This window comes from Pseudopodoces humilis, chromosome 7 (genome assembly GCF_049639895.1).
Source record: "Pseudopodoces humilis isolate 2021_Gansu_Grassland_sample_001 chromosome 7, ASM4963989v1, whole genome shotgun sequence".
NCBI classification, from domain to species: Eukaryota; Metazoa; Chordata; class Aves; order Passeriformes; family Paridae; genus Pseudopodoces; species Pseudopodoces humilis.
The window spans coordinates 18,482,783-18,496,639 of record NC_142206.1 but is presented as its reverse complement, the minus strand read 5'-3'; the positions used below and the strand labels follow the sequence as shown (position 1 = coordinate 18,496,639).

The 13,857-nt window shown below is 46.7% G+C and overlaps 1 protein-coding gene across 1 annotated transcript in view; it reads left to right on the top strand.

The window, feature by feature from the left end:
• Window positions 1–13,857, top strand: part of LOC102105554 (USP6 N-terminal-like protein) — a 76,449-nt gene that overhangs the window by 3,691 nt on the left and 58,901 nt on the right. The window contains exon 2 of the mRNA XM_005522577.3: window positions 8,578–8,659. The gene's annotated coding sequence lies outside the window, so the exon portion shown is untranslated. The remainder of the gene's footprint in view (window positions 1–8,577; window positions 8,660–13,857) is intronic.

The window sequence follows — 13,857 nt, the reverse complement described above, 5'->3', positions numbered from 1 at the left end:
TCCTGCGCGTGCCATCCCCCTCTGCACTGCAGAAGAGCTAAATCGGGGTTGGAAGAGAGCTGGCAAGAAGCCTGGATGTTCCTAGAAAGATATTGATTGCCCTGGACAGTTCGGGGTTGTTCCTTTTGTTTTCCTGGTTCTCGTCACGGGGTCGGGCTCGTTCGGGTGGCAGTTTGCTGGAGGATGGAGAAACAGTGCCGGCTTTGCGGGCTGGGGCTGGAGCACAGCCATCCCAGCCCGCCTCTTTCAAGTGTTAAGTCTGAAGCAGCCTGCCTGGTAATTCCATTAATGAGAGCCTAGTGCCAGAGAGATAAATGTAATTCCACGGTAAAGCTGACGCTCGGGCTCAAACAGAGAGGATTTGCTGGTTCTCCCGGGTGCACTGCTGTGAGTAATGTACTCCAGTATTACCTACAAACGATGTTTAAAGTCTACAAGTCACTGCAAAGACTGGGCAGTGATAAAAAAATCTGCTGCTAAATCTTCATGTGAGGAAATCCTTAGCTCCAGAGCTTAGCTGTCTCTGCAATGGGTTTTACAGGGAATAAAAGTTTCCTGCTTAACTCCTGACGTGCAGGATGACACCATGCTGAGCAGCCAGCTGATCCAGGAGACAGCTTGCATGGGCTACAGCCAGAATGAGCTCTCTGTGTATAATCAATGCAGAACAGAAATTATATACCCTGTGTGTGTGTCACACCAGAAAGCTTGCAAGCACCCCAGAGCCAGCCACCACAATTGGAAGTAGCACAAGCTTCTCTAAATTTTTGGCGATGAGATGCATGCTTGAATTCAGAGCTAACGGTCCTGGCTAGCTGTTTTTTTTAGTTTGATCTCTTTTTGAAATATTTTTTTTTCTGATTTCTCACTTCCCTTAATTTGATTCACAGATCACATCTTCCTTGTTTGCAGTTGTGTAATGCCGTTGCAGCACCATCATTAAGTCTTATGTTGAAAATGAATGGTTAATTGGAATATTTTTAGCTCTCCTTGTGGCTTGGATCCTGGAAACCAAACACAGGAGCCAGCACCATTCAGCTTTCTGCAGAGGAGCTTCCCATGCAGGCAGCAGCTGAGCAGTTGTGTCTGGCAGGGTGGGAGCTCACAGTGCCTGTGAGCCCCAGTGATGTGGTAGCCTGGAGTTCAAGCAAACAAATAATTTGCCTCATCTTTTGGAGCTCAGTGAAGGATTTTCCTTGTCATCAGTCCAAGGGGGGGAAAAGTTCAATGTAGAAGAAGCAGGTGCTGGGGATGCTTAGCCCCTTGTGTGTCCCCAGCACTCCAGCTTTGCCTGAGTGCCCATCAGTACACATCTGATCTCCTTAGTTAGGACCTGGATCCCTGCTGGTTTCCTGACAGCAAAAATAAAGCCGACTTGCTCAAAATGCTTGTTGGTGTATTCAGCAGCTTGCTGGTGCCTCCTGCTGTAAGAGGTGTTGGGGGACAGTGGCTCATTGAGCAAAGTGAGGTGCATTTGCTGGTGACCTAGCAGCAGCTGGGACAGCCAGCCTGTCTGCAGCTTGCTCCTGCATCTCTTACTTCTCTTTGCAGCAGCTGTGCAGACATGCTTGCCTTCTTTGTGCACATGTTGTGGGCCAATTCACTCGCCAGAAATCAGGGTCAAAAGAAGATTGTCTTGAGTTTTAAAATCTCCTGCCTCCCCTTGCCTTCAGTTTTGTACATTAATTAGGGAAGGTCATGCGTGTGCAAGCCACATCTGCCACTCACTGCTTCAGTGGCAGGATGTTGGGGGAATATAGTATCAGCCAGAGCTACTGCAGTTGCTTTTTTAAAAAAAAATTCTCCTGTTAGCATCATAGCTGACTACAGAAGTTTTAGCTTGTTAGTGTGGTTTTCTCACCCTAAGTTAAAATTTTTGTGTGTCTGATTTGGGCTTGAGTGGAGCAAGGTTGCACTGATACTGAGTAGTAGATGAAGGACCAGGTAAGAGAATGACCTGTATATTTAGAAATTCAGTTTATTGAAAACTGTGGTGCCTTGTTCTTACATGATCTCTCTTCCCTCCCCCTTCAGTTCCATGAGTCAAAAGTGATCATGAAAGTTTTGGTATATTATTGGGGGGGATTTATAAGGAAGGTTGTAATGTGTTGGTTCCTGTGATGGTAACAAAGTGGGTCAAAAGTGTTACCTGTGCTGTTGCTGCTGCATAAGATGCTAACCAGATAAAGTTATTGAAATTAGTTAAAAGTCTCACTATTTGCTTTGTTCCTTGACTTGCTGTATAAGTTTCACTGGGACATTTGTATCTGACCTGCAAGGCATTGATTTGTTTGATGGCTTTTGTGGCCTAGGTGCACAGTTGAGCCACCTTGGTGCTGCCACATCTAGGTGGTCTGACACTGGATTTTTTTCTTTACCAACGTATTTTTTAAGCACTGCTGCATTCCCATCAGGTTCCCTGCAGAGCTGACCAGGCTGATGGTAGCTGTGGTGGGCAGACACCCACCACTTGGCTCCCTTGGATAAAGGGCTGGTAGGATCATCACTTGACCTCCCAGAGATGCTCTAAATGTCTGGAGGTTGAGCAGAGCCTGATACATTGTCCTTCTGCCTGCCTTGAATTTATGGTGCAAATCCCACAGCAGGTTTAGCAAGGGTGACCTGATGGCTGTGCTTTGATACCTCTGTGTGGTGAAGGCTGGAGTTTGCTCAGGGTCTCCCATGCTGTGAGAGAAAGATGCCATGAGATGCAGCAGGTGGAACTTGGGGTGAGAAGGGGGCATATGTAACATACAGCTGAGAAAACCAATAAGATTCACAAGATCTTAACCACTGAAGGGGCTGAACTGGTTTCCAGTTGATCTGTTTAAAATGTGATTAGTCACCTCCTAAAAGCAGGGTGCTGTAATCCAGTTTCTGTGGAAAAAAATTGCACCACACGTGTCAATACAAGGGGCGGACTCAGCTCAGCACGTGTCTGTCTGTGTGTGTGCGCGCGCGCGCTTTCAGGCTTGGTCTATAAATCCCTTCAGCTATTGTGGCACTCTGCAGACTTGTGAGAACTCAGGAAGTTTTCTTTCCTGCAGCATTGCCCTTGCCATGCTTTTAACATCTGAAGGTCTGGATGGAAATCTTGACTGTCATCTTGCCCTCTTATATGCCAGTCTGATGGCAGGCAGAGACTCCATTGCAGGCAGAGCTTTTCCCTTCCGCAGACTGGAGGAAATAGGAGGGAGAAGGGGCAGGGGCTATCTCTGCCCCTCTTTGGTAGTAGGCTGTTGTCAGTGTCCTGTATGTCCAAGGAAACAGTTTTTCAAGATTTTTGTCTGGATTTTACAAGGATCTCTTCCCTTACTGCTTTCCTGCCTTAGGCATGTATGCCAGCTGGCTCTCCACTGACCTCATCCTGTAGCATGTCCAAGCAGATCACTGCTTGGGAGACCACACATCACCTACAGCAGGGTGTTGGATCTGGCATGGGGACAGCTGGAATGCACAGAGAGGTCCATTCCCAGAGAGGCTGTGCAGCAGAGGTGTTTGACCCTGGGAAATGCATCCCTGGTCTTTAGTTTGTCACTCAAAGAGTGTTTCTACTCCATATTCTCTGACTGCTGGAAGTGGCAGACTGAAATGAAAAGATTGGGTTAGTGAGTATCGTGCCGGAGCTCAGAGAGAATGAATTTAGCTGTTTTTGTTTGAGTTCAAGAAATTGCATTAAAATGAGCAAAGAGGCTGTGCACCGGAGGCTGCTTCCGCTGCAGGCATCTGCTTGCAAAACTGTTGCAGAGCGATTCCTGCTGCTGCTGCAAAGCTGGTGGGGAGAGCAGAGCTGTGGCACAGGCCAGGAGACCTGTGTGGAGCTGGAGCTGAAGGGCTTGGCTCGCTTGATTGCTTTGGCAGCTCATCTGTACTTGGAAACAGGTGTGGGCATTGCTTCCATCTGTTAGCAGTGGTCACTGGTGTCTTGGTGAGTGCAGTGAGCTGCGTTTCCTTGCAAGCTGAGGAGCTGTGCTCTGCCCCAAGTCCCTGCTGCTGGGAGGTGGCACACAGGCAACTGTAAGGTCCCCAGCATGAATGTTAGATATGTAACTTGATGGCTCTTGTCTCCTGCCTCACATGAGCTCTGTGGTTACACCAAGCTGCAGCTGACTTCTGAAGCTCTTCTCGGTAAAAATTGACCTGAATTGATCTGTTGTGGTTTGTTTATTTATTTTTTTTTTTTTTAAACTAAGATGCATTTCTGCAGAGTTGAAAGCTTGAGCTTTATAATAAAGTCCATTATTTGCTTAAGGATGCTTTGGGATATTTTGGGGCTGTGCATGTGGTCTGCATGGTAGCAGTTATCAGAAAAACTGGGAACAGTTGGAGATGAGTAGCTGGTTAATTGATTTTAATGTCATGGAAACTCAATTTGAGTAACTTGGTGCTTTTTCTGGTTGGGGGGAAAAAAGAGGTGCATTAAGTGGAGGGGCAGCTTTGGGTATTTCTGTGAAAGGTGTGTAAAGGAGTCTTGAATGTGAGTTTTTTGAACTGTGCTTGTCTGTTCGTGTCGAGAGTTGGTGGTTTCAGTGGGAACATACAGCAACCATCGAAGGCAAGGCTTGCCTGGGGGCCCTGGGGCAGAATCCTGTGTGACTAATGTTGTGTAACTCAGAAAAACAAGGCAGGATTAGCTCTGCCTCCTTCCCCTCTGTAAGGAGCTGGTGGTGGGGAGCTCTGTCAGACTGCTGCTGGGATGCTTGGATGGGACCTCTGGGCAAACTGATGTATCGGCTCCCTCCACTTGGTGCAGCTTTGTGGCGTGTACGTTTTAGGTGTGAACTGTGCCTCTTGCTAGTTTCAGAGGTGAGGTGACTGGCTGTTGTGTGAAGGCTTGTGCTGGCAGCCCCTTTGATGGGTTGCACCTGTGCAACTGCTGCAAGTCCTGCATCCAACACCTGTGCCAGAGGAGAAGCAGGGTGGGGGGGGCTCGAGCTTCCTGGGGCTGGGGACAAGCCAGCCTGTGGGGACCATGTGGGGCTGTGTTGTGCTCCTCCCTCCACGTTCCTGGTGCTGCTGAAGTTGGTCATGTGCTGGGATGAAGTTCTGGCTTAGAGTTTGAGCCTGTGCTCCTATTTTTCCATAATTATTTTCCAGGGTTACTCTGCAAGGAATTGGAAAATCCCTTCTATGGGCTGCCGTGACAGCCATAGAAATATGCAGATGGATTTGAACTTGGTGCTGCAAAGGGCTTTGCGTATTTATTTTCAGCTTCCTGCTGTCTGCTTTGCTTAAGAGCTTTTGCTAGATTCTTTGCATGTGCTTGTCTTTGCTCCTCTGCTCCTGGAAACCATTTGAGAACACACTTCAGCTATGACAAAACACACTCCCCCCTCAAAAAAAAAAAAAATAAAATCCCCAAACCTCTTGGAGGAATTTTGTTTTACTGCTATGCCTTGGTAAGCTGCAAGGCTTGCATAGCTGTGGTGTATTGCTGTTTGGGTGCATCAGCCTAGTTTGGAGACCTCAGAGAGTAAATCACCAGGCTGTTTTGGATGGGTCTTTAGAAAAGTGAGTGACTGAGCCGGCTCAGTAGTGAATGGAGCTGTTAAACTGATTTTACTTGACTTAGCCCTGTGCAAAGACAAATATATGATGGATTGAAGCCTCATATAGGTTTCCATATGTACCACTGTGCCATCTTTCTGAGGTCATGCTTCTCATCAGCTTTAGCTGATCTCATGTTGCTGTCCTGCCGGAAATTCTTCCCCTTTATTTTCTTATTTTTGGGACAGCTTCCAATTGGATCAAGCAGATAATGGTTGCTACCTCTACTGTAGAGATGAGTGGGATGTGTAGAAGCGGGGGGAGGGAAAAGGCAGGACTGTCTGTTGTTACAGTTGAGGGTAGTTTCAGATCAGGTGAACTGATGTGCATATTGGAGTGGGCTGAAGAGCAGCTGTGTAGCCCCTGGTAGAACATGTCCTGCTTCTACTCCAGTTTCCTTCCATGTAAAAGGGTGGTATGGATTGCCAAGTACATTAACATTTCTGGGAGGCTACAGTGTTGGAAGAGTCCTTTGTGGGGCACTGCTGACTGGTGGTTTCGTGTATATGCTGCAAGAGTTTGGCTTCCCAGCTGACCCAGCAGAGGTTTCCCTCTGGGAGGGCTTTGAGCACAGCTTTTAAATAAAGCTTCCTGCTCAGTGTATCAAGCAGAATATTAGATTGAACGTAAGGGAGAAGTTTTCCATGATGAGGGTGGTGAGGCACTGGAACAGGTTGCCCCCAGAAATTGTGGTTGTCCCATCTTTGTTGTCACTCAGTATCATTCAGTCCTCCGCTGCCTTGCTTCATAAGCTTTTTGTAAACTCTGGTGAATCTTTGTTTGCTGCATTAGATGAAACAAAAAGTTATCATGTTTCTGCACCATTATTTCAGTCTGCAACAAGCAAGGAATTGTCTTGGCCAAGGATAGAGAGGGTCTGCTGGGGTGGTGACACTGAGAAATACATGTATTGATGGACAGGTTGGAGCTGCGGGAAGGCAGCAGAGGAGCTTAGCTGTCATGGGTGTGCCGTCCATGCTCTGCATGCATTGCCTGGAGCCTGCTTGTGTCTTGGGGAGGAGCAGTCCTGGGACAAGTGACAAGGCACTGAGAGAAGGAAGTTTGGGAACCAATGGGGAGGCTGAGCAGTCTGATTCCCTGGCACTCCACTGTGTTTCCAGTGTATTTGTCTGCTGTGGGACAAAGCTTTGTCTGAGAGTTGCAGTTGCTTTGGGAAGGCAAGCCAAGCCACCTTCATATGGCTCTGATTAAATCCAGCAGCACTTAAGAAAGCTTCAGGCATCTCTTTTTGCCTTGCTTGGCAGTACTGGAAAGTGAGGACTTAGAACTTTGCCAGTGATGTTTCTGCAGTGTTGTCTTAGAGTAAGGGTCACATTGAGAAAGTTGTTAAATTGAGAAGGAACTGGAGGAGAGAGGGAGAAAAGGTTGTGTCTGTATGGGAGTCATGTTGATACTACCCATGTGCTGAGCCCTGGTGCAGGTATGGGTCAATACCCATGTGTGGTACCCAGTGCAGATGAAGTCCTACAAAGCTAAAGCAGCCCTCATTCAGATTTAAGCCATGTGAAGTTAAGTATTTCCTTGCTTTCCATACCTTTATACATAAGCGAACACTGAAGGTTATTGGCCAGGTTGGATTTGTCCTGTTACTTCTGTCCTTGTAGAGCTGCTAAACAGTGTTCATTTACTGGCTTCACAAGATCAACAGAAGACCCTCCTGGTGGTACAAAATAGGAGTAGATAACTCTTGTATTTTCGTTAATGTAGAGCAACAGGGTGATGGAAAGATTTGTGATTGAGGCTGGAGTCCAAAGTCTGTGCTGTGGTCTTGTGGCTTTCAGCATTGTTTTCATCCTTAGAAATGCCTTCAGCCCTTCCATAATGGGAAAGGGGGAAATGAGTGAGGGGGAGCCACAAATGAATTATACTTTTTCTCAGTTCTTTAAATACCAGCTGGCAGTAACAGGTCTCTGAATCACCTGCAGAGACTGGGGAAAGCAGGCAAGTCTCTCTCAGTCCAAGGTAAACTGATGTGCTGCATGACTAAGTTTTCTCACAGTACATAATAAGGTCCAGTTGGCAGGAAGTACATGAGACATTGTCAGGCTGATTCTGTACCTTTCTCTTGCTGGTTTGGTGTTTTGATTAGAGATGTTGTCTCACTGTTTCCTTACATCCCTCAGCTTCCAGATGCTCTCTGCATTACAGAGATCCTCTCTCACCCACCATGTTCCTTGCTGTCCCCAAACAATTTATTGCATTGCACAGCAATTGCATGAACAGCATGGGAAAAGTCAAATTACATTAGATGTGGTGACCTTTGCTTCAGTTGTATCATCATAAAAACTTCTCTTTGTGGCTGCTTAGAATTGTTTCCAGTAAAACATTTTTGCTATCTTTTCTTTGATATGCAGCAGGCACTTCAAAAGCCTGAAGTGAGGTGTTTTTGCAGCCCTCAGAGGTGACTTCTGTCATAGCTCTTGCTCAGTGCTGGTTAAATGTTTTCTCTGTGACTAAGGTACAAAAGGTTTATACAGCCATCAGTGGAAAATATAAAGCCTTTTTTATTATGAAACTATAATGATGAATCAATAATGATAATGAAAAAATGGAAGTGGCCTGGCTCTGATATCATGTTGGATTTGCTTCCTCTGCAAACTAGAAGAAATTCTACAGGTGCTGTGGAGCAGATCTTCAGCAGCATCTCAGGGGGCACGGTAGGGGCATTGTAGGTGATCCCTTCCATCCCATTTGCCAGCCTCTTTTCTGCCCCTGCACATAGACGTTATCTTCAGTGCACTGGGTTGTTGAGGAGGCTTTACTGGATGAACAGCATTGGCTTGGGACTCGTCATCTCGCCTTCTACTTTGGCTTCCTTCTGTGATTTTGGAGAAATCCCCTGACAGCCTGATGCTGCATACCTCTGCTATGATGCCAGGGCTAGACAGGAGTGTTCAGGACAGGGATCTAACACCTTCCCAGTTCTCACGAGATTGCTTTGGCATCCTTCCTTTTCACCAGCCAGCTCTTATTAGTGTCACTAATTACTATTCTCTCTAATGCTTTCAGGATTTGCCAGTTCCTGTATGCCGATGGGAATCGTGTTCTGGCTCCTTGTCAGTGCTATAGGAGAAGCTGATGCTCTGAACAGGTATGTTTGTCATGTTCCTGTGGAAGGGAAGCGGGGCTGCATGTGGCCAGGGGTGAAATGTGCGCAGGGTTTGGCTGATGGGTGTGGAATGGATCCTGTGGTGCAGACTGCTCTACAGTGAATAGTTTTTTTTCCTGTCCAGAGGTTTTGTGAAAACACCCAGGCAGAAGATAAGGTTTGCATTTAGCCTTGCTGACAGCCCTCTGATGGGAGGGCTGGAAAACAGCATTGCTGCAGAGCAGCTCCTGGGAGGCCATGCTCCTTCCTAACACTGGCACTGCCTTTTCCTTCCCGGAGCACCAGCTGGGGAATCCCGGCCGAGCTCGCGGCTGCGCAGGCGGCTGCTGCGCCCTCCTGCTCAGCTGGCCTTTGGCAGCTCCCCCGTGGCGTGCATCCGCCTGCGTCCTGAGCGGGGTGGGAGGGAGCTGTGTTGGTATCCAACCATGAACAAATCTGCTGTTGTTTCCTTAATGTATGGCAAGAACAGCCTGTAGCAGCTTATTCCTCCCTGGATAATTACTGCTCTGCTCTGCCCCTGATTGCTCTCAGGAGCAGTGGAGTAGTGCCTCCCCTGTGCTGCCCCGTGCATCCTTTTGCCTGAGTTATTTGGTTTGTTATTGCTTTAAGGCATCAGTGCTCAAATGAAAAATCTAATCAGTGCTCTTGGCAACTGTTTGACATTCTAAGTGCATTGCCTAAGTCGGTTGAAGTCCCCGAGATGCCAAATATGCTTTTAGTGATGCCCCTTGCTATGCTACCAGCAGGTCTGCTTGCATCTTGATTTCAATTTCTGGATTACTTTTAGGACAGGAAAATATAGGGCTGGGTTGCAGTCTACTATTGTATTATCTGGAATTGTGTTCCCAGCTGATCAGAGGTGTGTGTGCAGCTGGAATTGGAGTGGAATATTTTTCCACCTGTGGTTGCTTAGGGGAGGTCTGAAAAGCAGGTGGATGATCCTGCTGTGGGAGTGTTAATGAACAAGGAGGATTGGCCTGGCACGCTGAGCTTGAACCTTCAGCTTGCCGTAGGAGCAAAAGAAGCTCCTGCAAACATCCATCCCTCATGAATCTCATCTAAATGGCATTGCCTTGCATTTAGCTTGCCTGATGGCCCATTTGACTGTATAAGGATATAACTATAACTTGCTGCATAAAGCTTTCTTGATCCTTAAAAAGTGAAATGGATTAATTATGGAAAGAGATCTTCTTGAAAACCTGGTTCATCCAGGACTGTTTGGGTGGAGCTGCAGATGTACTGGAGGAGTAGGAGTCAGGGTGGAGCTGTTTCCACCTAGTTCTCCTGTATTTCCCGGGGTTTATCACAGCATGTAGGCAAATGTGCCCTCCACTTTGGAGCTGAAAGCAGAACTGGTTAGTTGAGCACTGCCTGTGCTTCCCATGCTAGCCTTCTCTTTATGCTTTCCTTTTCTTCAATTAACTTTCTGCTGTTAAAGGCCTCTTCTTAAAGGGAAAACCACAATAGGAAGTGTAACAGCAAAGGTAGGAGTGCCTCCATTTGCTAGCAAGCTGTTGCAGGTGAGTTGAGGGAGCCAGCACTGAGTCAGTGTCCCAGACTCCTGGTGACTCAGGTGGCAAAATTCCAGGTCATTCCCTTCTTGTTCCTGAATTGCAGCATATTTCCTGTAACAAACTCTCACCTTCTGTTAGTGACCATGCAGGGAATGCTGTCCTCTCCCTCCCATGTATGTTATGACCAGCTTGGTTCACTGGGGATGCAGGCAAGTGGTGGTAGTGGCACTTCCTGCCACCACAGGTTGAAATTTGATTTATCTCAGCACCCTCAACCTTACCTCTCTCCTTTTTTTCCCCTCCTTTTTTTTTTGTTAAGATGGGATAAGTCACAGGAGTTGCAGCTGTCTGTTGAGCTTGAGGAGATTCTTATGCAAATCTGGAGGCTGTGTTCTCCTGGCAGATCTGCTTGCATGCATTATCCACTACTTCATTGTACTGGAAGGAGATCTATTTTCTGAAACATGGTTTATTTTTAGTCAAGACTTTCCCAGTCTAACTGGCAAAAGTTCAGCATTTGCAGCGGGATTTGCAGAAGAAGTAATTTTGCCAAATCCTTGGACTGGGGGAAGGGAGAGGAAATGTTATATTAGCTAGCAAAAAAGCTATATGCTGACTTGAAAAACAGCTTAGGACACTGTTGTGAGAGCGTAAGAGTTGGATAGTGCAGGTTGAGAACAGCGTTGTGTTGCTGCAGTGGATAACTCAGTCTGGGTTGCTCTTGCTTTTCCTTTTTACAGCTGCCACAGAGGTTAACCAGCAGTGGGTGGGAAGTGCTGCTCAGGGGCAGGTGGTCAATGAGCCAACCTTTTGGCCTGACCCTGAGCAATGAATTAGCAAAGTCACCATAACCTCAGTGTCCATGGGAAAAGTTCTGTCCCTGCAGCGCATTGCGCTGTCCTGTTGCATCCGTGTTTGGGGCCACTGGAGGCTCACCGAGGGTTGAGTTTTTTGGCGGAATTATCATGCCCATGTTTAAGTACCCTTGTCAGATACCCTGAAATGAATAGGGTGGCACATGGGATGTCCTGGGGCAGTGCTGCAGCTGTCTTCTCTCTTCCCCAGCTGCTGCTCCAGGGACAAACTGTGTTCACATGCCTCACTGCTTTCACCAACTGCTTCTAGCTGCTCTGGGTCTTGTACTGATTTCTCATATGAGCAGCAACCTTTCAGGGGTGCAGGGATATTTTCTTCTTGGTCTTGCATCTCCTCAGACATTTCCATCACTCCTTTTACAGAGTCATCTTTGTTACCTTTAGCTAGTAGTGCTGCAAGCACCAGACATCTGAGAGTGACACCAGAGAGTGGATGACTGTGTTCAAAGCCTTTGGTACTTACTCATCTGAAAAAATGAGAGTTGATTCCACATGTGGGCATGTAAATTATTTGTTTCCTGCTGCGGGTTAACTCCAGCAGTTTGCTTTATCTTTCTTTTTCTCCCTGCCCCAGCCCTCCAAGAGACCATTGCACAGCAACTTTGTCATGGTTCCATTAAGAAAACAAGGAGAAATCCTTCACTTCCAGTTTTTTTCTGAATGTTTGGAAACCAGGAAAAAAGAGAGGAATTTAGGTGTATTCTGCATTTGGTCAAAGTGCCAAATATGTATGTTTCCTGCAGGTAACAGACCTGCATCTTTGTGAAAGGATTGGGGATGAAACAAAATTTTAAGTGCTTCTTCAGTCATTGGGGTAGAAGCGCCATGAGAATCAAGGTAGGAGCACTCTCAACTGCCTAGAGCAGTAATCTTCCTGAAGGAATTAATCTAATTTAACCTGATAAAAGAATTTATGCCGTGGGGGAAGTCTCTACCATTTCCTGCCAAGCTTCCTGAGAAGACTAGGAAAAAATAAGTGCTGAAATGACACTCTTCTCTCTGTGGGGGAGGGGGCCTATGTTTTCCTACAGCCTGTTACAATCTTTCTTTAAAACCCATCTATATTAGCAGGAAAATCAGGATTGTTTTAGCCAATCAATTTTCCCTAGTCCCCTGGAGACTTTCTAGTTGCAATCGTATTTGCAAATCCCCTGTCCATGTGGGACACAGATGATCTTATGTGCCCCGGTGTTGATGCAGCAGTTGGCCCCATGCTTGTCATACACCCAATGGCCTGTGAATGTAGAGACTTCAGAAGTTTGAAGCACTTCCTTAGGGAAGTTTGTGGGTGGCTGGGTTTTGTGGTTTTTCCTTACATTGCTAATTATTTCAGGGAAATTCCTGCCTTATTAGCATTTTCTCCCCTAAAGCAATTCTCTTCCTCTCTGTCTCTTGCCCTCAGAGGCTGGAAGAGCACTGATATGTTAGGAAAGCCAGTCTCTGCTTTAAATGGCCTTAAGCATGTCAATATTCATCTCAATTTCTTCTTAGAGTGCCTTGCTACAAAATGAGCAGGAATCTCAGGGCACCTCTGGGTCAGCTTTTCTTCTGATGCTTAGGAGGGTTTTGTTCCAGACAGGTGAGTTTATGAAGAAGGAGACGTCCACTTTGAGTTTTGAGTACTCTGATAGGAAAATATTTTTTCTATCAGTGAATGCTCATTGACTGCTTAAAGTATGTGGATATATGTTGTAATCTGCTGGCAAAGGCACTAAAAATCACTGTCCTGGGTTGGCCCAAAGGTGCGTGTAAACTACTAATGTCTGAATCAATACCCTGTCTCCAGTGGTGTAACAGGAACTGCTCTGGAAGGAGTTGGATGGAGGCTGGGCAGCCTAATTCAGCCTTCCATCTGCTCTAACTTGACCCTGTGCCTTGCAAATGTGCTGGGTTTTAAGCAGACTGAGAGCTGAACTTGGTTGGCAGCCTCCAGTCCCAGGTGCTGGGACAGGTGAGGAGCTGCTGTGTCTGTGGCTGAATGCTGGAACCCACGTCTGCATGGGAGGGTGCAGCAGTGGGAATTCTGGCAGACTGTGGGTTACTTCAGATTACCATTTTTGAAACCTTGGTTTAGTGCAGGTGAGCAGTTCTGTGGGTATTCCATAGTTTGTGCTTACCCAGCCCTCCCAGCACAACTGTGCCAGTGTCCCTCAGTTTGGTTTCACAAGCAGAGACCTCATGCAGCCCTCATAGAGGGTCAGCATTTGGTGACTGCCTGAATTGCTGCTTATCCCTAAAGGTGCTTCTGCTCTGCTTTGCTCTGTAATTACTTGCCACGTGTCGTGTCCTCCCCAGCAGCTTTCTCTGCAGTTTTTAAAAGAGAAGGAACAGTGGACAGATGGACATCTGGGAGGACTGCTGGTAGTGGGCAGGAGGAGTGGTTTTAGCCCTGGTACTTGAATGCAGCATACTTTCCAGGCAGATCCCACTGTGATTCTTGATGAAGTTTCCCTTTTCTTGGCTGGCTCATTGGAAAACCCTTTTCACTCCAAGTGTTGTTTGGAAAGAGAGACGCCCACACAGATGGCTGCTCTTCAGTTGTCATTCATGTTGGGATTTTTTATGTTCCTTTTTGCATTACCCTCAGGTGAAATCCAGGCTTGCCAAAAAAACATATCCCAGATTTAGAAAGAAACTAAACAGTAAGAATATTCTGCTGCTTCTCTCTGAGCTGGGAATGCAGTGGGCTATCTCACATTTTATCAGTTCACGAGGGATTGTATTACTTTTTCTTTTTGGCTGGGTTTCCATGCAGTTCCCTTGTTTGTTTCCCTCAGAGAAAAGGTACAGC